General features: G+C 36.7%; 1 protein-coding gene across 3 annotated transcripts in view; it reads right to left on the bottom strand.

Annotated features, from left to right (window-relative positions):
• The window catches only part of LOC105232376 (uncharacterized), a 139,364-nt gene extending 112,564 nt beyond the window's left edge, over nucleotides 1–26,800 (bottom strand). For 2 of the 3 annotated variants that reach the window (XM_049460732.1, XM_049460743.1), the window contains exon 1: nucleotides 24,977–26,800. The gene's annotated coding sequence lies outside the window, so the exon portion shown is untranslated. The remainder of the gene's footprint in view (nucleotides 1–24,976) is intronic. The other variant, XM_049460737.1, reaches the window with a different exon arrangement.
• Nucleotides 26,801–27,034: the final 234 nt, after the last annotated feature.

Raw genomic sequence — 27,034 nt, 5'->3', positions numbered from 1 at the left:
TCAAGGTGATGTTTATCATTTTCTCTGGTTACCGTGGTATGGATCGCCACGAACTCGTTCCACGGTAGCAAACGATCTATAAAGAATACTATGGCCGCTTTTCTTCGTGAAGCAATCGTTTAAAAAACAGGATTCGTATGCAATAAATAAGCGCACACCTTAATGTTCACATATGTCTCTAAAAATTTTTATGAGATGAAGGAAATGTGTGCTGTGATGTGTTTTAAGTGATACACTTTGAGCGGTTCCTATATAACTGAAGGCATTTTAAGCAGATAAAACGCATATCGTAAACAAATATCACTAAAAATCAGCTGCCTGGTGAATTAAAACTCCCTTTAAAAGTAGAACATTTTTGTTTTTTTGAAATGCATAATTTAAGCAAATTTGCATAAAACACTCAGCCTTCAAATCAAAGTGAATAAATTCATATATGCAAGCCTATATACTTCTATACATATGTACATACAAACGTACATATTTTATGTGAGCAAATTTGCAAATGTAAATTCAGCAGATCTCCGCGACTGTCTGGCAAGTTCGAAAAGTCACACTAATATAGTCATAACCCATTACCAGGTAGTCGGTAAAAACTTTCCCAAGTACTTGCGAAAATGGCTGAGAGCTACCGCAAGCGGGGCAAAGCGGCTTTCTGAAAAGTGGGGAACACATACATACATACACGTGTGCAGATGCGGTGAGTTGGCTGAAGCAGCACCGACGACGACTTTTAGTAAAATCGTTTTAAGTTACACACATGCGCCACAAACACACACCTGTATATTTATATGGCAGTATTCATTCACATGTGTATATGTAATATATGTTTGTAACTGCATTTGCATTGAACCGATGCGCATAAATTGACGGTTCAGTTGATGCTGAATAAAAGCCTGCGGCTTGAAGTTGATATGTGCATACAGACACACTTCCGACTGGGCACATAAAAGTTACATCGCACAGGCAAAAGTTACAACTCGCATCCGGTGTATACATTGTGCTGCCACATGTTGCAGCTACACTTAGCAATGCATTTACACTCGCGCGTAGCTATACATACATATGTATGTGGCACCGATGTTTGTACATCTGCACGAGCGCTTTAAAATGTGACATTGGAGGTTGAATGTAAATGCCTGAAGTGCAGTTAAAGGCTGCGAGCGGCATTTTCATGCCTAATGTGTTTAGAAATGTGCAGCAAATAAGTATAATATTTTTGCCTGGATGGCAGGTTGGTATTGAAATATGTCGCTAAATTGGTTTCAATACTCATTTAGAAAATGTCACTGCACAATAAAGGTCAACTCTAAAGTAAAGTTACACAAACTAAAATGAAAAACAATGTCAAATGTCATAAAAAAAAATCGAAAATCGCTGTCGAATAACCAATATAATAACTAATATATAACCACTTTATAACCCAAACTCAAATTTTTTTCAATATGAGTGGTTTCTATTATACATTTCTGAAAAATGTGCCTGACGGAAAAAAAAATTTTTTCTCTCTAAAATTAGCTCACAACCTAACTATTCATCCTGAAATCATGTCTACAGAAGGATTTTTAAAAATCAAGTTATTTTCGGATATACATACATATATAGTAGGTATTTTTCTGATTCGGTAACCAAACTGGTTCGGCCGAAACTGAAACTTTAAACGCATTTTTCTCGAAACTGTATTTATCAAAACGAAATCCACGATCTCTGAGGTGTCACTGGACCGATTTAACTGAAATGTTCCCCCAGCGGGCAGGTGGTAGAATTTGCCCGCGGTAAGTTATGCCTGTCGTAAGAATAAAATCCATATGCACTACATATGTGTATGTATATGTATCTGTCTGTTTGGCTTGCCTAGAAATTTCAGCATAGTTTTCGTCATAATACTTAGGTTGAACTGATATTATAGACTTTGAATGAGTTTCCTTCTAATGAGAAGACATTTGAAATCAAGCGACAAATGTCAACAGTCATTAGCAAAAGCTACAAGGTCTGTCTAGAGACTGAAGTCTGGTACCATGGAGAGCAATTACCCCTTGGAGTTCGCTCCAATCTGCTCATTAGGTTTGGCCATTTGCAGAGATTCGTGGTGGCTGCGGTTTAAAACTAAAGGCAGGTAGGACTAACAAATTCAATTCGGTGTGGAGTCGCACTGCTGGCCGGACCAACAGCACGGCAGAAGTTTTAGATCGGCCTCAAACCCGTCCAAAGTAGGAAAAGTGTCGCTTCCAGCTGACCAATTGGAATCAAAAATACATAAAAAAAAATAATATAAAACATTTATTATTTTGGGCGCTGATCAGTGCACTGTATTTATCTATGTATGTGCCGTCGTTTTATAAATATAAAAAGAAAAAAGTTGAAATTTGCCTAGAAATACGAAAGGACTTTTCGACTACCCAATGTGTATTTTCCTCAAAAACACTTAAGTTGTTGCTCAGTTCGGCAAATTGACACTTCTTCATAAATTTACTAAAATATGAAAGGGTTCCAGTTGAATTACAAACCGGACCACTTCTGTACCGAAAATGTCAACTTCGTTTCAAACCACCTTGAATTCACAAAACAAAGCAACAATTGTCACTTGCGTCAGCGTGCAAATTCCAGCTTGCAACACGAGACTAATTTAATTTTATTATTTTTTTTTTAATTTTTATTTCACTCACACTCATTTTTTAAACAAATAAACTGAATTTACACAACTTAAAATGTGCATATTAAAAATTTATAACTTCAAATAGCCCTCGAGTGTAATTTGTTGCAACAACAGGCGCTGCAACTGTTGCATATATACATAAATAATTTGTGTTTTTTTTCTGTTTTTGAGGTTTTTCAATTTAAATGTAAACACTTTTAAGCGCAGCACTTTGCATTTATTTTTATTTAAGTCGCAATGCTGTAAGCCCCCAGGCAGTTTGCATTGCATTTTACAGCTTTTGTTGTTGCTGTTTTTTTCTGTTGCGCGCACTCATTGTCAGTCATTTTAATCATTTATCAGGGCCATGCCGCTGCACAATGCAAACTTCAAATCGAATTGTTCACTTCCATGCATGCATATGTGGAAGTAATACCATATTTATATCAAGCAAATATGTATGTAACTATATCATATACATATGTAATTACATGTGTTTGTATGTGTGTTTATTGTTGTGCGCCATTCATGTGGCTATCCTTTGCTGCATCTCTGAATGGAAATTCTGGTTAAACACGCACTTTTATTGTCAACGCTTGCGCATAAAAAATATATTACGGCTATTAATTGCCATAAAATGTGTATTTTTTATAGAAGCAACAACACAAAGATATGTAAGTATGTATGTGTGTGAAATAACAGCTCACTTACACATGTTGCAATTGGCTCAATGGCACTCACTCGCATTTGCATTTGCTATTGTATTGTCGCTCATTGTTAAGCAAATTAAATCACAACACGAAACACTGCTACACACACACACATGCGTAGATGTAAACGCGCTGGTGCTATGTTTTATTTATTCCGGTGTGATTTCTTATTGTTTATTTTGATAGCTAAGCAAGTAATCAGTTTCTGTTATTGTGGCATTGTTTTAGTTGCTTAGTTTAACTATTGTCAATTGTTGTTGTTGTTGTTGTGTTGTTGTTTTTGTTGTCTTGCATGCTTGTGGCATGAAGCCCTAGTAGTTTGCGTAATTGGAGCTGCAACATTCATGACACAAATCAATGCCATCATACGCCACCAGCTAAGCCTCTCCACACACATCCAATTAAAGGCCTTAAAAGCGAGATTAAATTATTTATGTCACAGCTGCTAACGCTTGGTGAAGCTGCTTATAGATTTTATGCTAGTTCTAGTAAAATATTTTTACAGTTTGGTTAAAAATCATTTTCATTATAATTCGTGGGTTTCGGCGTTTCGCCGAAGCTTGGAGATTGGCAAATCGAACAAGCAACTGGCATAATTCGAGTATAGACTAACATAATTGATCAGCAATAATATTAGCAATTATTTAAAGCGTATTCTATAATGGAATGTTAAGCCAGCGGTTATAAAATTATAGCTGTCTTAGATTCCCACAGTTTGGAGTCTAACCAATCGAATTCGCTGAAGGCACTGAATGCCGTCCCAACCGAGGCCATAACAAGTATATGGAAAATTAGCTCATGATTCTTTGTCTAAAGGTGAAAATAAGGATTTGTATTTGGCCAAGGACTGTCGATTCGGCAGAGTTCCACCGCTGCAACAACAACAACAAAAAGGCGATTTTTTTACTCGATCATGGACTGTCGATTCTCAAAATTCCAGCGCTACAACAACAGCAACAAGACGAGGGTGTATAAAAATAGCGCCGAAACTATCCAACAATATACCGGATGGCGATCACAGAAATGAGCTGAAAGCGAAAAAACTAAAATTCGCTGAAGGCACTGAATGCCGTCCCAACCGAGGCCATAACAAGTATATGGAAAATTAGCTCATGATTCTTTGTCTAAAGGTGAAAATAAGGATTTGTATTGAAATACCTCAAGTGTTGTGTTTTTTGGGTTAGTGTTAGTCCGGTCTAAATTTGATCAGATGATAATTAAATTACTGTATTAAGAAAAGGCTTATTTACCCTTCGTCAAAGCATTTTGTTCATCGATTAAGAATACTAATTGTTCTAATACGATATGTACGCTACCTTTGACTTGACGGCTGTTTGTTTTAGCTGATTTGTACTCACCTAAAAAGAAAATAAGAAAAATAACAATTTAGAGAGATTTATAGGAAGAATAATTAGGAAAATTAATAATACAAGGAAAAGGCTTCATAGAAAAGATTAAATATACACAACAATTAAATCAAATATTTAAAGGACGACTTTTTAATTTAAATTTCACGCGAAAACCCATTTTTTCCTATGTTGGTAAGAATGACTGTCAGTTATAGATAGAAAGTAATTGTTGCTTTGCACTGCGAACTATGACTATTGTGCCCTCTGCTATATCACATGTAGTCATAAAAGTCCAGCACTCTAAACATTTCCAGTAGCTTGCTGAGCATGACTAAGTTGATGTGGAGTTCCCTATTCATTGTCGAGAACGCGTTGATGACGAATCACGTCCAGGATGGCCATCAACATCAACTGGTGATCAACACGTCAGTAAAATAAGGGTTTTGGTGCCTGAGAATCGACGATTAACTGACTGAATTTCTACTGCCATCGTTGGTATATCGGAAGGATCAGTGAAAATTATTTTGAAATATCATTTGGGCCTAAGTAAAGTGAAAGCACGAATGGTTCAAAAATCACTCATTTTTTTCTAAAAATAGCGTCCTATTAACGTCAGTAAAACAATGCTTTCTGACTACCAGGATATAATTGCAATTATTGTTATTTTTTTTTTTTTTTGATTTTACACCTCAAATTATTTTCTCTGGAATTACGTTCCGACATTTTCATTTGTGTTATAAATAAATGTTTGCACAAAATTCATTGAAATATTTAAATCCACACAGCACACAATATTTCTGTTCCGACTTAATTCTATACAAAAATATTTATTTGCATAAGTTTTTGTGCGGATTTCCACTGTAATAAATTTATAGGTAATCTGCAAAAAAGCAAAATTTTCATTGTTCATAAATTAAGCAGCACAAAAGCGATGCATGCAAACATATTTATGCACATGTATGTTTTATAAAAACATATTTACATATGCAGGCAATATATGACATATATTTACATACATGGTTACATAGGTAAGTATGTATATATGTACAATATGTTGCATACTCTTATTGTAACTACGCAAATAAATCAGAATTTAAGATTTTCATTGAAAGCGACAATTGAACTAATTGGGCTTATTACAAATTTATTCAAAGCTTTTTACCGGCTTTTGTGAATTAAAATATTCCATTGAAATCAGTAATAAATTTTCAAATAAACTCCAAATTTAATTTGGTGATAAAGTTAAGTAAAATATGAAGTAGTAAAAGGGCAAAAATTGATCCAATTTACAGTTATACGCTTTCTTAAATCATCACTAATTAATATAAAGGTTGAAGCAAGTCTTAAATTTGGAAAAAATTATTTAATTTAAAGAATTAGGTCAGTTATGAATTTCTAAAAATATCGAGAAATTCTTTTTTGGCTCAAAGTAACCTTCAAGGTCCTGAAAACACTGTTCTAAGAAGCAGGTCGAAGGTAGAAGACTACCACAATTTTTGTCTGTCCAATTTGGAGTAAAATCAAAGCTTTCGGGTCAGTCAGCTTCAGCACGTAATCTTTTAATTGCATTTTTCTCGAAACTGCATTTCTCAAATCGTACTTTGGTGGAGCAATTATGGTAGTACTCGGAGAAACTGTAACTGTCGTCGCACAGCACACAGTAATATTATCTAATAAACTACTACATATGATTAACTTCGGTATTGTTGGAACTTATAGTCCGACAAATTAACTTTTTTTGAGCTTTTTGCTAACTTCATAACTAAATTGTCAAATTCACCCAATTTTTATTGCTTTAGACTGACGTAGGACTCTTAGGTTTGTGAGTCTCAAATATCAATTATATTCTGAACATAATTCCTTCTAAGTTCTTAATATGTCTGAATATGCTAATAAAAGAAAATATTATACATACATATGTATATAGAATGTTAATATCATATGTATGTAGATATATTTTACCTATGTACATATCTATATAATATAATGCACGCTAATGTTCAACGTATTTCAGAGTTATTGTGAAGTTTTACAAAATATTATATATACATATGAATTAGTATACATACATATATGTACATATCTATGCATATGCGAATTGATAAATCGGCTGTCGGTGTCATTAATGATTGAACAAAAACCAAATAAACATATACATGCATATGTATATTACACACATGTATTCATACATAGTTACAAATGAATGTAAACAACAGTATTTGTGTAAAATAAACGGCTTCCACAAGCGCCGAATGGGTTGGCAGCAAAGGGCAAGTCGGCTAAAAACGTATCAGCAATTGTGGAAAAAACAAAAAAGAGGCTTATGTTGTTGGTATACACACAGGTAATTACAAGCAAACAGGGTTGGGAGCTTAATGGCATATTTGTACTTATGTATGTAAGTGCCAAACAAATACATGCCAATGGCAATGGACTATGCAAATACATATGCTGCAACAACCTGCCAGTCGTACACACATACACAAATACACATAACTACATATACATATGTATATGGGGTATGTTAATATGCTTGCCAAGCATCTAAGTTCACGTTCCTACATTGTTTTTCGGTTGTACCTGCTGGCATGTTGCATGCACCATGTAGCCCCATAGCTGTGCGCTGACCAAAATACGAGTACGAGTACTGGCAACAATGCCAAATGCTAACCAAAAACCAAAAATGTTCCGCTACGCTGCACTCATTCGACTAATGTGTGTAGCGTTTTATGTATGAATTTGTATTTATGAGCCCGCGGGTATTCGGGGGAGTGTTCCAAATGACAATAACTTGCGACTGCCGACAGTTTGGCACTACGTCGCATACATTACGGTTAAAAAAGATACTCAAATCAATGTTACTGGCATTGCATGAGAAGAAAAAATTATAACAACAACATACTATATATCTTCAATACCTTTTTATGTTGGCAGTGCTGCCAAATCGAGGTAAACAGTGGAGTAAATTGTGACAAAAAAGTACCCGGAAATTGTATATAAAAAATCCGTATCAGATGTAATACACTTTACTTTTCCAGTCTTCGAAACACTTTTCATAAGCACTTTTGGGATGGCTCTCAGATCCTTCAGCGAATTTTGTTTTGTGGTCTCAATGAATATGGGATCAGAATTCGCATGATCAAGCTTGTCCAAAAAGACGTTTTCACGGTACACTTCTGAAAAAAAAAATCAGCTTTATCGGGAAGAGTTGAACGAGAATGCGTTTCATACCCAAAATATACACCAAAATCATTCTAGTGGAATCGCGAGAGATGTCGTGCCCTCTTCCTACCTCTCTAACTCTTTCCTGACGATTTTAAAGTACTCTCTGGTAATTTGTAGATTATAGCCGAAAAGACCACGGACTTGACGGCAAATCATGAATCAAGCAATGTTCTAATATCGTGTTCTGATGTGAACCGTATTCCAGGGCGTACGGCATCGACCGAAACAAATGGTAGTCCGCTGGGGAAAAGTCTGGACTATACGACGGATGGAGTAAAACTTCTCAGCCGTGGTTTTCCAAATAGTTTTCAACCAGTCTTACAACATGTTGAACAGCGTTGTCACGATGAAAAATTATTGCCTTGTGTTTAATTGAAAATTCTTGGTGTTCTTCAGCCATCGCTTGCTTCAATTTGATGAATTGTTATCGAAAGCGTTCTCCATTAATGGTTTCGCTCGGGTTTGGAAGCTGATACAGGACATCTATCCAAATACAGAGCATTACCATGGCGGCATGGAAGCGAGTCGGTACTCCGTTGTTCTCTTTCGATCGAGCGCTGAACCAATGGACTTCCCGTGAGTTCGGCAAGCGCTGGTCAACAACCAGTACTAGTGCGATTGTAAGGTCCTTTTGGCACAGAGTAAACTATTTGCTCTACTACTACTTCTGAATTACTCGCTTTTAGCAAAGTCAAACTCGCCGGAGTTCTGAGCGGACACTGTCCAATAGGTTTACTTGCGGTGCGACAAAATATTATGAGGGTTGCTTTTTGTTTAAGATGTATAGAAGAATAAAGGTGGAATAATCTTGTCACTTTCTCTTTTGTTGCCTGGTTTTTGTAAAACTGAGTTAGGATTGATAACTGGTTGGGATTGATATTAAACGACTTAAAAAAATTAGCGTAAGCTCAAAATGCTTCGTGGATCTAAGATAATCTGGTGATTCATTTTTAGGAGTTTTTTAGTATCATAAAATATCAAAGGTAACAGCTGTCCCGCAAGTTCTATTGCTATTTTTCTCCAATATGTATGAATTTTCGGAATCTGTAATACGGGTGCTGCTATTTAGAGACATTGTTCGAGGCTGGAAAGCCTTATAAAACATATACTATACATATTATAAAATGGTTATATATCGGTTATTATACACTCACATTGAAACAAAATTTGAGTTTTGGTTATAAAATAGTTATATATTGGTTATCATATATTCATATTGAAATAAAATTTGAGTTTTAGTTATAAATGGTTATATATTGGTTATTTTATCTGACAGCGATTTTCGATTTTTTCTTTTGATGATACGTTGATTTGCATTTTAGGTGACTATATGTACTATGTATATCTATATAGTATGTGTACGAGCCCCTCTTTATGTTATCAATAGACAACAGTGGCTACGATATCGTACTGCCCGAAAATGGCATTGAAAATTCACACAAGAGCAAGAGTTAAAAGTCAAAATTGGTTTTAAGCGAAAAAAATTGCAAAAAACTATTCTTCGTCATTTTTCATTGCAACAGTCGGTACCGCCACCAGTACTTAAGACCACCAATATGCAACCAGCTATGATAATAACCGTGACAGGCTTACGCTTTTATAGCGCAAAAGCGGAAAAACTAACGCTACAAATGGTCATGGCTATCTGTAAAGCGACTAACAACAACAACAAAAACCCGAAACAACAACAACAACTGAAACCCCGAAAATTGTCGCTAAGGACAAAACCAACTGTTTACATATTTTACATAGTTCGAGTGTGTAAGTATGTGCAGAGCATGAGTACAGTTCAATGAGTGCATTGCAACTAACGGTGCGCATGCATGCATTCTATAAAACCGTGTGGCAGCTACCCATTTGCCACCACAGCCAGCGCAACTTGCCTGTGGTATCACTGGTTGGCTGTCCATGCCAGGCATATTCACATCACATTAATAATTGGCAGTAAAACAATGCCGCCTGCAACTCACACACCACAAACAGAGACACCCGGGCGGCCAACAATAAGGGAGCAACAAAAGCAAGTTGCAAGTGAGCTATGTTGCGGCATTGTTGCCATGGCCGGCTAGCGGTGGTAAAGCGATGAGTTGTTGGTGCGACGAAGCGGTGTGGCGTTCGTGTGCAGCCAACGACATGGCCCATGAGGCAGCGGCGTTGTAACCGAAAAATGTTTACTTCCCGTTTGCCACAAAAAATCACTAATGGCGCATGCAAACATACACGAACACCAGACACATGTGTGTGTGTATGTATTTTGTTGTCATGTCTCATGTACATACATGTTCCCAGCACACACACACAAGCGTGCGACATGTGCGCCTGCAGGCAACCAAAGTGTGTGGCATGTGAATTTGAAAAGCTTAGATAACAAATATCGTGGAAAACACAAACAACAACAATAGCAGCAACCACTAACATAAAGTACACGAAATTTTAGTTCACAGCTAATACGGGTGTAGCTGTCTCTGTTGCAGCAAACTAAAAATAATAGCAATCATACTTTTTATGCAGCGTTATTATGAATATTGTACAAGTAGCGAGTTCAACCGAAAATTTTCGGCAACCCAAAGTATGTACCATGCATACATACTCGTACAGTGGTGTATGTGTTTGTGAAATGGCATTGTGCAATTGTGGGCGGTCGGCAGGTTTTAGAGCGGCGCATAGCCGCCACACACTCGTGTTGTGCGCCGTGACGAGTGCGGTGAATGTGTTTAATGGGCCGTTTCGTACATTCCAAAATCGCTACATTAAAATTTGCACAATGTATTGCATGCGGAATACTGCCCGGGCATTTTCAAATTTGTGTAAATACATTGGACGCATAAATATTGCGAAACCGTTGGGAATGCGGGCAGAAATGTCAATGTCAGCAAAACAGCGGAAATTAGTTAGTCAAAAAACAAGCAAACAAAAGTTAGATAACTCAGATAGCTAAGATAGGGTGACTCATTTCGAGGTTATCTACTTTTTCAAAGAAAAAACACAGAAACTTCAACTTTAATGTGGAATTTTTCTGATCATTCCAAGGAACATTCTTTGGCATTTATTTTTTGAAGCTTATCTCCTTCAAATGTTGGCCGTGACTTTGTCTCAGATGGTACATCCGTTGAGTCCAATCATCGATGACTCGTTCGAGCATTTCAACTGGCTAATGGCGAGTGACATGCGTGATGATTTGCTCCAAAGCCTGAATTGAAGTGGGATGGTCCGCATAGAGTTTATACTCTATATATCACCACAGAAAAAAGTTTAACGGTATGATATAACACGATCTTGGTGACCAATCGACCAGCCAAGAACGTGAAATCATCTGCTCTCCGAAATGTTCTTTCAATAAATCCACTGATTGAGGCGATGTCTGGGAAGTCACATCGCTTGCTGTCCGCCCGCTTTGTTGATATAAATTGTGGCCAAGATCACGAGCTTCAATTTCAGTCATCAATTAGTCGGTTATCATGGCGCGATAATGGTCGCCATTGACGCTTACGTTTTCACCGGTGTCATTTTCGACGAAGTATGGACCGATGATTCCACCGGCCGACAAGTCACACCAAACCGTTGTTTTTTCTAGATGAAAGAGCAGCTTTTTAATGCCTTCAGGTTGCTCTTCATCCCTAAGGAGGCAATTTTGCTTGTATACATGCCCACTGAGCCGGAAATGGGCCTCATATTGAACAAAATTTGGCTCGAAAACGTCGGATCTTCTTGGAACTTTTCAAGAGCCCATATAGGAAAGCTGACAGAATCGGTGGTAAAAATCGTAGAAGTAAATGTAGATCGGTGGCGTAACCAAGTAGAAGGAGCAATGAAGAAATTTGGTGTACGAGGCTAGCGAAGAGAGAAATTACTTAACAGAGTTATTTGTAAAACATTATTACGTCAGGCCGAAGCCCAACAGAGTTTATAAGGTTCATTAAAGCAAGAAAGTAGAGAGTACTTTAATCCATCCATCCAACAAAGGACTTATTTAGTTCAAAGTTTTTTATATTTCTCAGCAATTGAAGTATAGTTCTTGCTTTTGTAACACTAAATGCTAAACAATGCTAAACACCATAATAGACCATAAACTAAAGTTTACTACGATTCGAACTAATTATTCTTTAATACATTTTTTTTAAGTATATGGCTGTTTTTGAGGAATTCTGACATACTTAAGCCTGAAAAACCTTAATCGAGTCTAAAGATCTATTTTAACATCAAAAATTTTGATGCAAAATATTGGGGTTAGTATTGAATGGAAGTTGGTCAGGCTTTAGGTGGAAACCTTCTAGATATAGAGTTTTAAGGTTTATGCCTCCTATCTGCCCAGAAAATTGTCTCTGGAGTTAGTGGTTGCGTAGATGTTTCGTAAGTTCAATCAAAAACAATTTCGCTTTTTTGTTTTAGATCGAGCGTTTCTCTTATTCAAGCTGATAGTTCAAGCTTTCAGTTTCTTTATAAATATGACATAATTAAAGCAAACTGCGGTGGTATTAATGAGAATTATAATACGCTCCTAAATATAAAAATTTAATTTAATTTAATTATTAGCTCTAAAAAATCACTTATTGCGATAACACAAACATATGTATATCCAAATTTATATCGAATATAACTTTTTTCAATAAAGTCTCTCTAAACGAAATTCAATAAAAGCGATTATATAAACTCACTTCAGTTGATTGCGCTTCATGCAAAAATAATGAAAAGACATGAGGGTACTTTAGAAAGTATGCAGAAGAATGCTCTCGATGGCATAATAATGAGCTTATAAACAAAAGCTATGCCGGGCTGTCGACACGCTGCTTTACATGCTAAGCAGTCTTAAGCGCTACATGAATTTTTCCTAAGAATATAGGCGGATAAAAGGATAATAGAAAAATATAATGGGCTGCTGATAAAGTGATTTACTAAGCTTGAGACTTAAAGAAAATGCAGTACACAATTAGGTGTGTGTGTGTGAGTGTTTGCTTTTATGCAAAAAGAAGTCAAACCTATTTAGTGGCAAAGCAGGTGCTTCCTTGGTTGTGCAGCAGACACGCATATAATCATATACTATATGTATGTATATGTGTATGAAAATATATATTTGTGCTTAAGTGCCTATTATAAGCATATAAAGTGCTTATTATGTATGCATTGTATATGTGAGCATTGCTTGCAACATACAGCCGTGCTTGCAACACTATGCGTAATTGATAGAGCAATCTTCTGAATACTTTATAATTTCTGTACAACAAGAAACAAAATCAAAATACAAGCATTTGTAGATATGTATATATAATATATATGTATGTATGTATGTTTATATGCAAGTGCTAAAGCCGCCTGTAGCTGCGGCTGCCTCAATTATCCTGCCGTGTGAAACACCTGCGCTACCGTGCAACACAAAACCGACAGCGCCTAAGATGAAGCAATTTAACATAAGCTTTGTGGAAAAATGATTATCCATTGCTGCGCATCAGAGAAAGATGATTTCTCACACAGTAGCGATGCTAGAAATATGGTTTTTGTACATATGTATGTTGGTATCTACTTGTGTAGGGTGCTATTACTTAGTTTAGAGGCTGGGAAAAGGTTTATATAATGGCGATGGCTCAAGCAAACTGCAAGCCAGGCATCTACGCATAGACATACATCTGTATATATGTATAAAATGCACTTACTATATGTCTGTGCAAATCTGGCTGTAAATGTACATATACATATATGTATGCACCTATACTTGCAACGTTCACTCAAGCTGCTATGCGCCTTGCACCAGCATTTGCATATGCAAAACGCTCCGCTTGCTAGCAACAGCCACCACAGTCTCCCCTACCTCACCGCAACTTTCTTCGTTTCTGCACTCACACGCTCATTAACATTCTTCGTTGCCGCTTTGTGTGCGCGTGTGTGCCAAGCATCGTCAAACAAAGTGTCGCAATGCGTCACAACGCCGCTTGGTGTGCCTCCCACAGCAGATAAATGCAGTGGCAGCTGTGTCTAATGCGCCACTTCTGCTGGTATGCGATAAAGACAATGCCTTGCCACGAACGGCTTGTGCGGGTGTATATGTAAATGTGTGTGCTTTGGAGAAAAGAAAGCTTCAGCAGCTCACATTGCAATAAAATGAGATGGCCAACTGGGAAATTATTTGCACAAAATCCATGCAACGACATCTACATATGAACATGTATGGGAATATTTGCACCACAGTGTATGCAAAAAGTGTTGCGCCAACTGTTACCAATGCAACAATTTATATGCATAATCAGGCAGCCATATATGTAAATATAGACATACATATATGTATGTATATAATATAGATACATATATTATGCATTTTCATATTTCTTGCTCATATGTATTATATAAACATGTCTACCGTTATGCCTCAGTTTCGCCATCTCAACAGCGCCATACAGTTGTGTTCATGAAACTAGTAGTGCAACGGAGACTGATATTTAAAGATTTTTCCGAACATACAAGTATATCTACAGACTTTCCAAGTCAACAAGTTACTAAAATTTCCACTGTCTCCTCTATGACAGAGTTTTCGAAAGGGTGTTTCAATAGGGACGCTACAAAAGTAGACCGATAGAAACCGCAAACGACACCATATTTTCCCCGCACTTTTGACATTTCTCATCGGTAAAGATTGCCATTTCATTATGAGAAGATATACGATCCAACAACGAGTCAACATTATTAAAATTTACTATTCGAAGTCAGTAGCCTCAACTTTAAGAGCGCTACATCCAATTTATTGACGTCGTTATGGCGAATTTTGAAAAAAGATCTTGACCTACATCCTCAGAAGATCAAATTAACGCAAGAACTGAAGTCGGTTGATCACCAAAATCAACCTATATTCGTGAATTGCGCTCAGCAACAACTTGAAAATGATGCGAATTTTCATTGAAAAATCATCTTCAGCGAAGATGCTCATTTCATAATATTAATCAATCGCAAACATTTAGAATTTGACCGTTAACTGCATTTCTTTCTGTTTTTTCTTTAATAAAAATAAAATCAATATAGACACTACTAATTTCGTGCACATAGCTGTATATCTATGCGGCGACAATAAAGCGTGAGTGAGGATGCGTGAACGTTTTACTGGCAGCTGATTGTGCTGTCGCTCACATCCATTTGCTGGTGTGTGTGTGTGTGGTTTGTGCAATGCGATGACATCAAATGGTGTGAAACAAAGCTCTTCTCGCAAGCGCTGAAGACGTGTGCTGCATTCGTTGCTGCTAGCGTGTTGAAAATATAGCACAACGCTGTCATTTGATTGCGAAACGCTGTCTTTTTTTATTTTCCGCTGATAGCAGTGGGTGACATGCAATATTTTGCAAATATGCGCTTGTGAAGCTTTCCCAGCCAGTTGTTTGATTTATAAAATCTAGCATTTCATTTATTATATTCAATAGCTGCATTTCTCTTTAAACGCTTGAACTTTTTAAATGCCTCGAATTTTTTATTTATTATTCTTTGTACAATTTCACAAAAAAGTTGATGATATGAAACCAAACCGGATAATTTTGACTCTAATTAGGCAGCACTTTGAGATCTTTGATGATTTTTAGAAAATTCGGTGTGCAGTGACAATTGGTTAACCCTGGTAATATCAAATGGAATATAAAGTCTTTTAGTTGATTAATCCATTTTAGATCTGAAGATCTCAAAAGCTCTTATAGAATGACTCAACACATTTTGGTTAATGTTTTGAGTATCTAGAGAATTGCGCTCCAAAACTGAGCTGACCTCTAAAAAGCTGAAACTTGATGAAGATATTCTTTGCTGAAACGAAATTAAATCAAACTATTTCTGAAGCGAATGGTAACAGAAGACGAAAAGTGGATCAAATACGACAATAATGTGCGAAAAAGATCATGGTCCATACGTGGTGAAGCTCAGCAAATGGTCGCAAAGCCGATTGACGCCTCGAAAAGTTATACTGAGTGTTTGGAGAGAAAGGAATCATCCACTTTGAGCTCCTCTAGCCTAGTCGAACGATTGATTTTATATTTTACTGTCAACAACTGATGAGGTTAAAGCAAACTATCGAAAAAAACGGTCAGAACTGATCAACAGAAAGAGCCTCGTCTTCCATTAGGACAACGGTAGACCACAAACATCTTTCATGACTCGGCAAAAACTGGGAGAGCTTGGCTGGGAAGTTTTGATACATCCACCATATAGCCTTGATCTTGCACCATCGGACTGCCACTTACTTCAGTCAATGCAGAACTCCCTTTATGGAGTAAAGTTCACTTCAAAAGAAGCCTGCGAAAATTACTTGTCGCAGTTTTTCGCCGAGAAACCAGAAAAGTTTTACACTGATGAAATAATGTCTCTAGCGGAAAAATCGCTAAAAGTGGTTTACCAAAATAATACATTTTTGGTTCGTTAAAGTTCATTATAAATATAAAAAAATTAGTTGAAGCTTGATTCAACATACGAAAAGACTTTTTCGACTACTCAGTATGAAAAGACACCTTTTCTTTTTAGGAACCACACTCCTGATATTCAAAACTATGAAAATATCTCTGCAAGAAACATGAATTATCTCTCAAAACATTTATGCAAGTAACATCAATTAGCTCTCAAAGCAAAGCTTGCTTTTTCTATGTTCGCTAAAACTTATTTTATGTGTAACGAAATTTAATGGTAATTGAGTGAATTATAAGCGAAGAAAATAAAAATGGAAAGGGCAAAAAGCGAAACGCCAAATGCGAAAAGCAATTAAGAATAGTAAAGCAACAACACAACTGTCAAACAAAGGCAAACAACGTAAAAAGTCGGCGACGAGGCGTTTTGTCACCGACACAAAGTTCCAGCAAAGCGGTGACAGCTTAAAAAACACTGTCGGCAACAGCAATGAAAACGACAGCAACATCGACAGACGAAGCAGTAAACAAGGAGAAAACAATTAAAAATACAAATAAGCATAAAATAGAAAGAAAAGTAATGAAAAAGTTGCAAATAGAAAGAAAAACAAATAAATTGTTGCCAAAGGCGAAACGCGGACAATGCTGTAAGTTGCAACGCTGCAACGAGTGCAGCATTTGTTATTGCAATTATTTTTTGCTACGCACCGGCGGCAATGCAATCATTCAGCACGAATAATTGTCGGTCCATTTGCATTGCATTATTTGTCATTGAGTCTGAGTCCTTTTCCAAGCATTTATTTGTTTACAGCGCGCCTTTTCTTTTATTTGTGCTGTTGAGGTTATGTTGCCAGCGCAAATGTTGGCGAAACATTGTTGCAATCCCCAGTGGCTGCACAAATCAGGCGATGTGTCTTGTGGTGGCGAGTGTCACGTAGCGAGTGTCAGCCGAACAGAATGACAAACAAATGCGACGGATGTGTGTGTGTGTCAAGTGAGAGACGAGACAATATGACGGCAGAGTGAAATATGCAGAACAAGCCAGTGCTGACAATAACAAGAAGCGTCAGTATGGTTGCAGACGACATGTTCAGTTTTGTTGCGCAACAATGTCACACGACGAGAATTGGCTTTTCTTTTTCTGCTGCCGAACGAACGGCTTGTCAGTCTCGAATTAGTTTGGACACATTTCAAGCGGAGTGTGATGTTTAGACATTTGGGAGATGGACATGTACAAAACTAATTAGTGAAGCTGTATTGAATTAAGTAAATTAAGCATGAAGTGCGCCGAGGAGAGTGTGTGCAACTGAAAACCCTTACAAGTCTTCCACTTTCAACTGTCAGTCAATTAACCGAGTTGGTAGGTGCCAAAAAAAGGCGAGATTGCAGAGGAAATTCTTAGTAGGAAAAATTAACTCTTCAGTGATTTAATTGTTGCAGAAAACTGTTCAAAACCTGCTTTAGGTTAGGTCAGAGTATAGTATTTAGTATTATGATTTTACGTCTCAATTTCCTACTCAGTCCGAAGTAGCACTTACTGGCAAGAGTTATTCTGCGTTGGATTTCGATGCTGATAGACGAAATTATCTACGACTTGGAAGTAATGACTGTCAATGTAACGTGGAAACCAAAGCGCGAGTGCGACGACTGTTTGTCTTATGAAGAGAGATATTTTGTCTTTCCCTCATTCATTATCAGAACTATTACCTTCGCTTTCTTATGCAGTCTGGAGAAAGCAGAAGTAGCGCCAGCAGCTTCACACTGTTATAGAAGATTGTTCCTTCTCTAAATCTAAATCAATTAGCCAACTGCTAATTAGACTAGTAAAATGAGTCTAAAAAGTGTTGAAATAATTCCCACTTTAAATGTACCGCTAAGTTACAAAATATATACGCATGTGTGCAGTAAATCATTCTTATTACAAATCAAAAAAAGTTTAAGAAATTAGCGCAGATGAAAGTTTTCTTTACCTTTCTAATTTACTTTTCCGTCTTAGCTTAACTTTCGTTTGACTTTTGGCGCAGCATTACTTTTGTAATCAAAGACGAAATTTAAGTGAAATTGGCATGCAGAAGGAAACTTTGTTGGCACTTTTTTCGTTGGTGGGAAAGTGTAAATAGCAAGTTCATGTTGGCAGTTCGTATTGGAGTAGGTGTCAATAACGCAGACACCGAAAGTTGTAAATAAATAATAGCTTAATGCTCAATGCGGATGGGCTTAATTAGTAATCAATGGTCGAGCTTCCAGAAAAGGAGGTAGAAATGGCGCTGAATAGACCGTATGTAATACCTAGGTCGACTAAAATGAATCATTTTTTTGGATTAAATTGAAGGTATTATTTAGTAGCGTTAGAAAGATCCGATTTAGATGAAATATATATAGTTGTGTTCGATAACTTTTGCCTTTTCAAAGGTAGTTTCATAAGGAATAGAAACCCTTTTCCCATTGGCAAAAAAAGTCGATCTTTCAAAGGCTTCTCTTTTCACCAGCAGCTGATAGTAATCTAAGGTCCAAGATATAAGGTGCATGCGCAAGAACCTTCAACCCAACCTTTTAGAACACTATCGCTGTCTGGCCTGGCGTTGTCCTGATGAAACACAATTTCTTCCCTATTCGCCAAAGCTGTCCACTTTTGAGCGATTGCTTTCTTTAGGCAGTCAAATTATTGACAGTACAGTGCGACTTAAGAGTTTGACCTCCCCTGTGGCAGCTATAAGAAGATTATTCCTTGGCAATCCCACTAAACACATAGCAATTCTTTACTTACTTTTCTTGCCACCGTTGCAATGCGAGTTACAGAGATCTCAAGTCAACGATTTGGACAATAATGGATTTCTTGTTACCTGACTTTACAGCAGGAACACTTTATAGTTATAGGGATTTATAAGAGTATTCATTGAATTTTTCGTGATTTTCTACTACAAATATAGACTCTATATTATAGACTGCATTTATGCAGCCATCCATAGTTTGCACCCAAAACTCATAGTATTGCAGGAAAAGTTGGGAAAAAAGCTCGAAATTTGTATCTGCTATATACATACATATACATATGTATGGGTGCAGTGAACGTTTTTCTTTCATCACTTTATCTATGTACAACTAAAAAAGCATAACTTTCCAATCAGCCATTTATTTTTTACTACCAATTTTTTACCGATTAGACCACCATATCGGCGATTGCATCGAAGTGCAAGCATAAATTGGTCAGCCGACATGAATTTGCACTAGTAAATTCTCTTCGTTTATCGGAAAGTGTAATCTGGGCGCGCATCCAAGCGATGAAAAGCAAAAGAGCAAACATTTCACTGCAATCACACACATACATAAACATACACAACCTCAAATAGGTTTCTAGCAACAGCGGCGGCAACAAAGCGAATGGAAAAAGTAAGGATGCGCTTAGTGCGGGTATAAGCAAACGTTTAATGCCTTGCAACTTGCAAGGAATAAAGCAGGGAAAGTAACTTAAAGTACATTAGGTTGGTTGGTTATATGGGGTCTAGGTCGAGTTTTTACCCAATTTTATGCATTCTAAGCACAAATGGGCACCGTTATAAGAAAATACTCTCAATTTTATTAAGATAAATCGTATATTGGCCGATATATGAAATATAGAGTCTCCGCAAGTTTGAAAATCTTTATATTAGATATATGGTGGGTAAGGGAAGTATTGATTTAATTCAACCTTTTAGTAGCACACAGACATACTATTGTTAGAAGAGGATTCTCTCTGAATTTCAATTGATATCTCACACAATGATCGATATTTTCGGTGGAAAGTAACTTGTAGATACCGAGGTTCACATATTGAGTATATACACACTTAAACAGTTTTGGTTCGATTTACGCAATTTTTATTCAAAAGGTGGCGCACCTCAAAGGCACTATTCCTGCAAAGTTTGCTCATATAATAATTCATTCTTCATTTTTATACTGGTAAGTTTCAAAAGGAGTTTAAAAATGTGTTATATGGGAAATAAGCTTGGATTTCGCCCATTTTTACACTGTTACATAAAAATTACAGGGGTCACGTACCAAATTTTGTTGAAATCGGTCGGGTGAATCTCGAGAAGTGTGATTTCACCTAGAATGGGCGCTGCCACGCCCAGCGTCCAATTTCGACCCCGGCTCCATTAAAACCCTTTCATACCATCTCATAAAACTTCATGTCTCTGACGTAATTAGTTATTGATTTAGCGCGCTTCAGGTTTTTTAACAGTGCCGGTATATGGGGAGTGAAAGAGGTTATCATCCGATCTCATCCATTTTTAGACTGTCGGTAGGAGTACTTATAATATTTATTTGCCTCTGCCGAATTTGGTTGTTGTATCTTAAGTGGTTTAAGAGATATGTACATTAAACTTATAAACGGAGCCACGCCCACTTTTTCATCAAAACATAAACACCAAAGAACGTACTTTCGAATGATAAAAAAGTTGGGAGCCTCGAAATGGATCAGCCTTTATAACGCGAGCTGTCTGAGGACCGGAATTTTTAGCCGAAAATCTTCCGACAATATTAACTTGTGTACTTGCCAAAGAGTACCAGTATCCAGTGAAGGAGAGCAGGTAGACGGACGGACAGACAAACATTCACCCGGATTTAAACTTGTCTCGTGATTTTGATCAGTTAGATATACATAACCCTCTACAACCATTAGGTGAACAAAACTATTATACTCTGTAGCAACATGTGGCAAGAGTATAAAAATTGGCGCCTGCCAGCTGAACAGCTGCTGATATGGATACCAATAAAAAGGCAATCGTGCAACACGTTTCTACAGATAACTAAACATTTTTCACATATATGTACATATGTATGTATGTAGGCATGTTTGTATCTATATACTCCTAAAACAGTCTGTGCATCCATAATACGGAATGGCTGCCGGACTATGAACGTGCATTCACATTTGAGAGCAAATACCGAGCAGATTAGCCAGTCAGTTGAGCCACCACCCGCAAAACCATCACTTGCAGCAGATGTGAAATATGAACGAAATAAAGCGGAGAAGCAATCAAATTACAAGAAAATCTCATATAAAACCAAGTATCACTTAGCTAAATAAATAACGTGCAGAAAAACAGCTGATGCCGCGCGGCAGCCGCAGCCACATTGCAGCATGTCATTGATATGTAATACAGTAAGTGCACGCATACACCGGTTTTCGTGTGAGTGTGTGAGAGTGTGCTTTTGGTGGCCGACACGCCGCTTGGCTCAAATTTTGGATTGACTGCCAGCGAACGTGTTGTGAGCAGAAATTGCATTGGTCAAAAAGTAAACAAGCAGCAGCAAACTGTTGGTAGTTGGCATTAGATTACTGTTGCTGTCAGTTTTATTGTTGCTGTTGCCATTAGAGCATTGTATGCTTTTGCTTGCTACCAACAACACGCTGTCTCCAAGCACACGCTCACTCTCTGGTTTATGTCGCTGCCGCTGCAGCTGCGGCCTCTGCTACTGCTGTGGCCTCTGCTGCTGCTCCGCCGCTTGTTTGCGTGTTTGTTTTGCTCGCTATTCGCCCGGCGGCCAACTCGTTCGCCTGCCTGATGGCCGTTGGCTGGTGATGCAATTCTGTTAGCTGCCCATAGATGGCAAAAGCAACAATGTGCAATAACAACAAGAAACTTTTATGTGTTAGCTGTTGTTTTGTTGTTGCTGTTATTGCAGTTTGTAATGCAATGCGTGACTAGGCGCACACACTTGGCACACAAAGCGAGTGCGTGCGCACATACAAACATTTGCAGTTGCTAGCGCTGCGAGCATGTAACATAATTACCGATCTATGTTTTAGCATTTACATGCATTACCTTATTTATGCATGTCATGTGACCTATTTTTTGCTGCAACCTTGTTTAATTTAAATTGCGTACTTTTTAGTTTCTTCAAGTTGTTTGGCAAACTTTTGGTTAGAAATGAGGTGAGAATTGCAACATCTTTGCACCAAAGTTAATGCATAATTTTTTATGTAATATTTTTAATTATAATATCGAAATTTAGTAACAATAATTTGTACTGAAATTTCGAAAATAGTCAATTAAACTATTACCTCATTTAGAAATCAGTTTTTTTACGACTTGGTTGCTCCATAAACAACTTATCATCAAAAAATCGAAATTATTTTTTTATGGCTTACGATTCACTACATCATACAATATTACAAATAAGTAGCATAAAATTTTCAGCTTTCGCAGTCAGATATAACCAATATATAACCAACATATAACCATATATATAACCAATATATAACCGTTTTATAACCAAAACTCAAATTTTGTTTCAAAATGAGTGGTTTCCATTTTTAATTTTTCCTTCGCCTATAAACTTATGAAAAGTGATGTAACGTTATTTTGCATTTAGATCACGAAATATTTTAAGCAATTGGTTTCAGCGCCAAATTTGAAAAAATGTAACTCCTATTGTTACCTTAAAGAAATTAAACACGTGCAACACACACATTTCAATTACTATGAAAGTCAAGCTGCAACAAACTATGCCATTGAAAACTTGCACCAAATGAAGACAAATTCAGTCGCCATGCTTACACAGCCGGGGAAGAAGAAAATTATGAAAGACAAATATTTTTCGTCGGAAATTACGCCGCCACGCCGAGCTGGTGCTTTAGCAAGCGCGAAAATCGCAAAGAATGTCTTACAAACACACTTGGAACAATGAGTGGCTAGATTACAATGAAAGTTCACTGCTCAACATATACACATTTATATATATACATACATAGAAGAGCATACACCGCTGTGGGCTGCTGAAATGTGGCAGAGTTAAGTAATTAGTTTGTAAGACTTGGAATTGAAATGTGTCCGCATGAATGAGCGCCCACTGAGTAGCTTCTTGCTTCTTACTTCTTGAGAAGAAAGTATGCATAAGTAATTAGATTTTTTTATTTTTTAATGCGGCAACTATGAAAATGCAAAGAAGTATAGTTAAACCGAGCAGAAATTATATACAAGCAATCATGAAAAATGATAATTAGCTTTTTTTCTTTAACTTGAATTATTCTTGCAAAAGTTGAAACGAATAATGGAAGCATGGGATGCTTTAATCGTCTGCCCATTTCATTAATTTTCAAAAGTAAGTAATATGCGACTCGACTCCCACGTCACTGTTGGTGGTCATAACTTCGAAATCATAAACAATTATGTCTGCCTTGAAACCAGTATGGATGAGTCGGCATTACGAGTTTTCAGGAAAAATGTTCTACGAAAAATTTCCACAGTTCGATATCAAAGCTGAGAATGCTTCGGCTTTAAATTCAAAATAGAAATCCTTGTTACTGAATACTGTTCTTTTTTGATCCTGCAATCTGGTGTGGTGGAATAGATATGTATGGATATTGGTCGATAAAACATCAAACACTATATTTATGTAGGCAATGGTTTGTAAACCGATATTCATCTACCATATCGCGCGAGTACTACTCTTGATACAAGTTTGTGTTCATCTTGACTTGAGTTCAAGAGAAGATGGGTGTACAAATCATAACACTATTATTTGACCAATTTTTTTTCTGAGTATCGGACAAAACCAATTTTTTCGAGTGGTCAAGTCATGTCGTTAGTTTGGTCCAATAGCCAGACGAGTGTCGTACAGAGTAATTGAAAAGCTCCCCAGGTGGCCAACTATCTTATATGTCAAATACACACTTGGCTCAAATATGTGAGTATAGTGTTGGGCCGTTGAATGCTCTCGACAAAAATCTGTTAACTTGTCATCATTTCTTCTATATACCAGGTTTTATCATTTAAGAGCACTGTATACATGTGTCAGGTTTTCTAAAAACTTTCAAGATTATTTGAGATAACTATCATATTTCTTATTTGAGAGAACTTTTACAGCGAGCTTTTTGGTTTCACAGTTTTTTTTTAGAAAACTGTTCAAAGATCAATTTTAAGAGAACTTTAACCGCGTTCTTTTAGGTTTCACATGCAGCTCACAGTGGATTGTTATGTTGTAGGGATAAGAGGGCGAAGTAAGTACAAAAATACTGATGGCATTACTGACACTAGACTAGCTTAGATACTGGCAGAGTCTCCCAAGTCGGTAAAGTCGAAGATGAGTCCCGAAGCTAAAACAATCCATATAATACAATCCTTCTGCGATCGAGGTTGTATCACATGATAGTGACGAGCGTCTTTCTTGGAGCGGCTCGCGACTGTAAATGTTTATATTTGTTATACTTGTTTTTGATATAACCTTAATGTTTGAGTTATGGTTACATAGTGGGTTATATATCTGACAGCGACTTTCGATTTTTTATGATACTTTGTTTTGCATTTTATCTGTACTTTATCTAGTAAACATCGTAGTCTGTCCTCCTTATACATTATAAGGCACTTTCGAAGTGAAAAAACTGCTGACTGAGGACTTGATATATCCATTCACTGAAACGTTTTCAAGCCTTATTGATTTCCGACCATACTGTAAGAATTAAAATGCCTCGCAAAGTATTTCAACTAAACTTTTTTCCTAACAACGATTAATCCACATCTCGGAAACCGCTTAGTGTGTTGTTACAAATAAGGAGTAAAGTTTGCACGAGAATATAACAATGTTATAAAATTTAATTCCTAGCCTATATTAAAAAGATAGTTATGAAGAAAATATATGGCAACATGCTTAAGGGATTTAGTACTGCTATTTATTTGCAAATCTATTGCATATTAATTACTTATTGTTAGCACTCACCACACTGAATTAAACAGCTATGTACACCTATGTATTTATCTACAGCTAAATGTAGTCGCAGGTTCTAAAAGTTTTTAGAACAAGAAAAAGAGTTCAACCACTTGGAGTTTGGGGAATCAATCAGATGTTGCAGGTAGAACTTTAAAAAGCAACGATAATTGTTTATTTATGCACAGTATACAAATAGTGTTGAGCTTGGTGATCAGGCTTACTTTAAGTATTATTTATTTATGCAGCAAGTTCACGCTTCTGCGACTTCAATTTTGTTTTGCTCTGTTTGAAGGAAATTGACACTCAAATTTTTGTTGAAGGCATAAATATGATATTATTTATATATATAGAATTTTTTTTTATTTTTTTTTGGAATTTTTGTTTCACTTGCACTTGACCAAAATTAATATTTATTTTTTTTTTTAATTTCCCTTCATTTTTTATAATTTGTTTTGCTTGTTAAAACTTAACACTTTCAGTAGATGTCTAGAATTCATTCTGTATTTATAATATATTATATTTTATTAATTCATTTATTTTTTTACTTTTGTTTATGTTTCCAAACATTTTTTTTTTTTAATTTTTGTTAATTTTTTTTTTACTTTTTATATTTTTTGTTTTGTTTGTCAAAAAATTAACAATTTTAGTTGTGCTCTGTTTAGTAAATTATAGCAGTTACTAGAATATTAAGTAATATGGATATTATAACTTCAAATTTCTAATTAATTAATTAAAAATTAAGTTAATGCCACTGAGCCTAATATTCTATATACAGCTGACAAAACTAGTTGCTACAAATACACAAACACACACACAAATTGCATTTTCAGCAATAATTTTTTGTTTTATTTAACTTTGTTATCTTCCTAATTGATTTTCTTGCGTTTTATGCCTTTTTTGTTTTTTTTTTGTTTTTGCAATTTACAGTAAGTTGGACGCGCACTATAAACAGAGATGCAGTCAGAGAGACACAAACACAAACGGCACACCCGGCCACAGCGGTTGCAAATGTGGTGCTGCTGCCACTATTTTTGCAGCCGCCACTGATGGCCAACGCTTGAAAGCCAGTTGCGGAAAGGCCAAAAACAGCAAAGTCTAAGCGAAGAATAGACGAATGGCATCAAACCGAAGACAAAAAGCACAGATGCTGAGCCACTGCAAACGCTTAAATCTTGTCGGGCATATCGCTGTCGTCGTCTAAGCCGAGCGTGTAGACAGCTTTACATTGACACACACACACATACACGCTTAGAAAAACATTAGTATTTTTGTTAGTTTTATTTCGCACGCCGCTAGTAAAATGTTAAAACAGTCACAACAACAATTAAAGCGGTTTTTGTGGGCGCCAAACGCCAGCATAGCTCACTGAGTGCACTACGATACACTTATCGTCGCCGCACCACACCCCCAAATGGGCGCGTCAACGCTTAGCACAATTCACTAAAATTCGTTGCTGGATCACGCTTTTGTTTTTATAATTTTTGCAATGCTTTTCATTACTGATTTTCCACTTGCACCCTTTTTTACTTTTCTTTGTATTTTTTTTTTAAATCATCACCCGTTTTAATTACGTAATGCTAGTAATGATTCTAATTATTTTTATATATTTTTTCCATTACTCGTTTTCTACTTTTTTTGAGGTTTTTGTTTTCAAATTGACCAACTGCTATTAACCGTTCATTAAATTTGGCCCGGTACGCATCACCCACGACCATTAGTCCAAGAGCTCGTTTTGTAAACTAAACTTCCTAAGCATTCAGCAGCTAGCACTGGTAATTGGCCAAAATGTGTGCTGCCAACCAAATTGTATGAGTGTTCGTTTCCATGCTCGTGCTCGTTAACTGCCGTTTCAACTGTTGCTTGCTAACAAGTTCGCCGTAGGTTTGTTTTGGGGTTGTAATGTTGTGTTTTGTTGCGACTGGAAGGCTATCGAGTACAGTGGCGCAAACTGGAAGTATATGTAATGGATATTTTACAATGCATACGACTTATACGAAGAACACATATGCTGGACATAAATGGTTGCGTGGGATAGTCAACACCAGAAATCATAGCCAAAATACAGGA

The sequence above is a fragment of the Bactrocera dorsalis genome, chromosome 1 (genome assembly GCF_023373825.1).
Source record: "Bactrocera dorsalis isolate Fly_Bdor chromosome 1, ASM2337382v1, whole genome shotgun sequence".
Classification (NCBI taxonomy): Eukaryota; Metazoa; Arthropoda; class Insecta; order Diptera; family Tephritidae; genus Bactrocera; species Bactrocera dorsalis.
The sequence above is the reverse complement of the archived record's forward strand: the minus strand, read 5'-3'. Positions and strand labels throughout refer to the sequence as shown.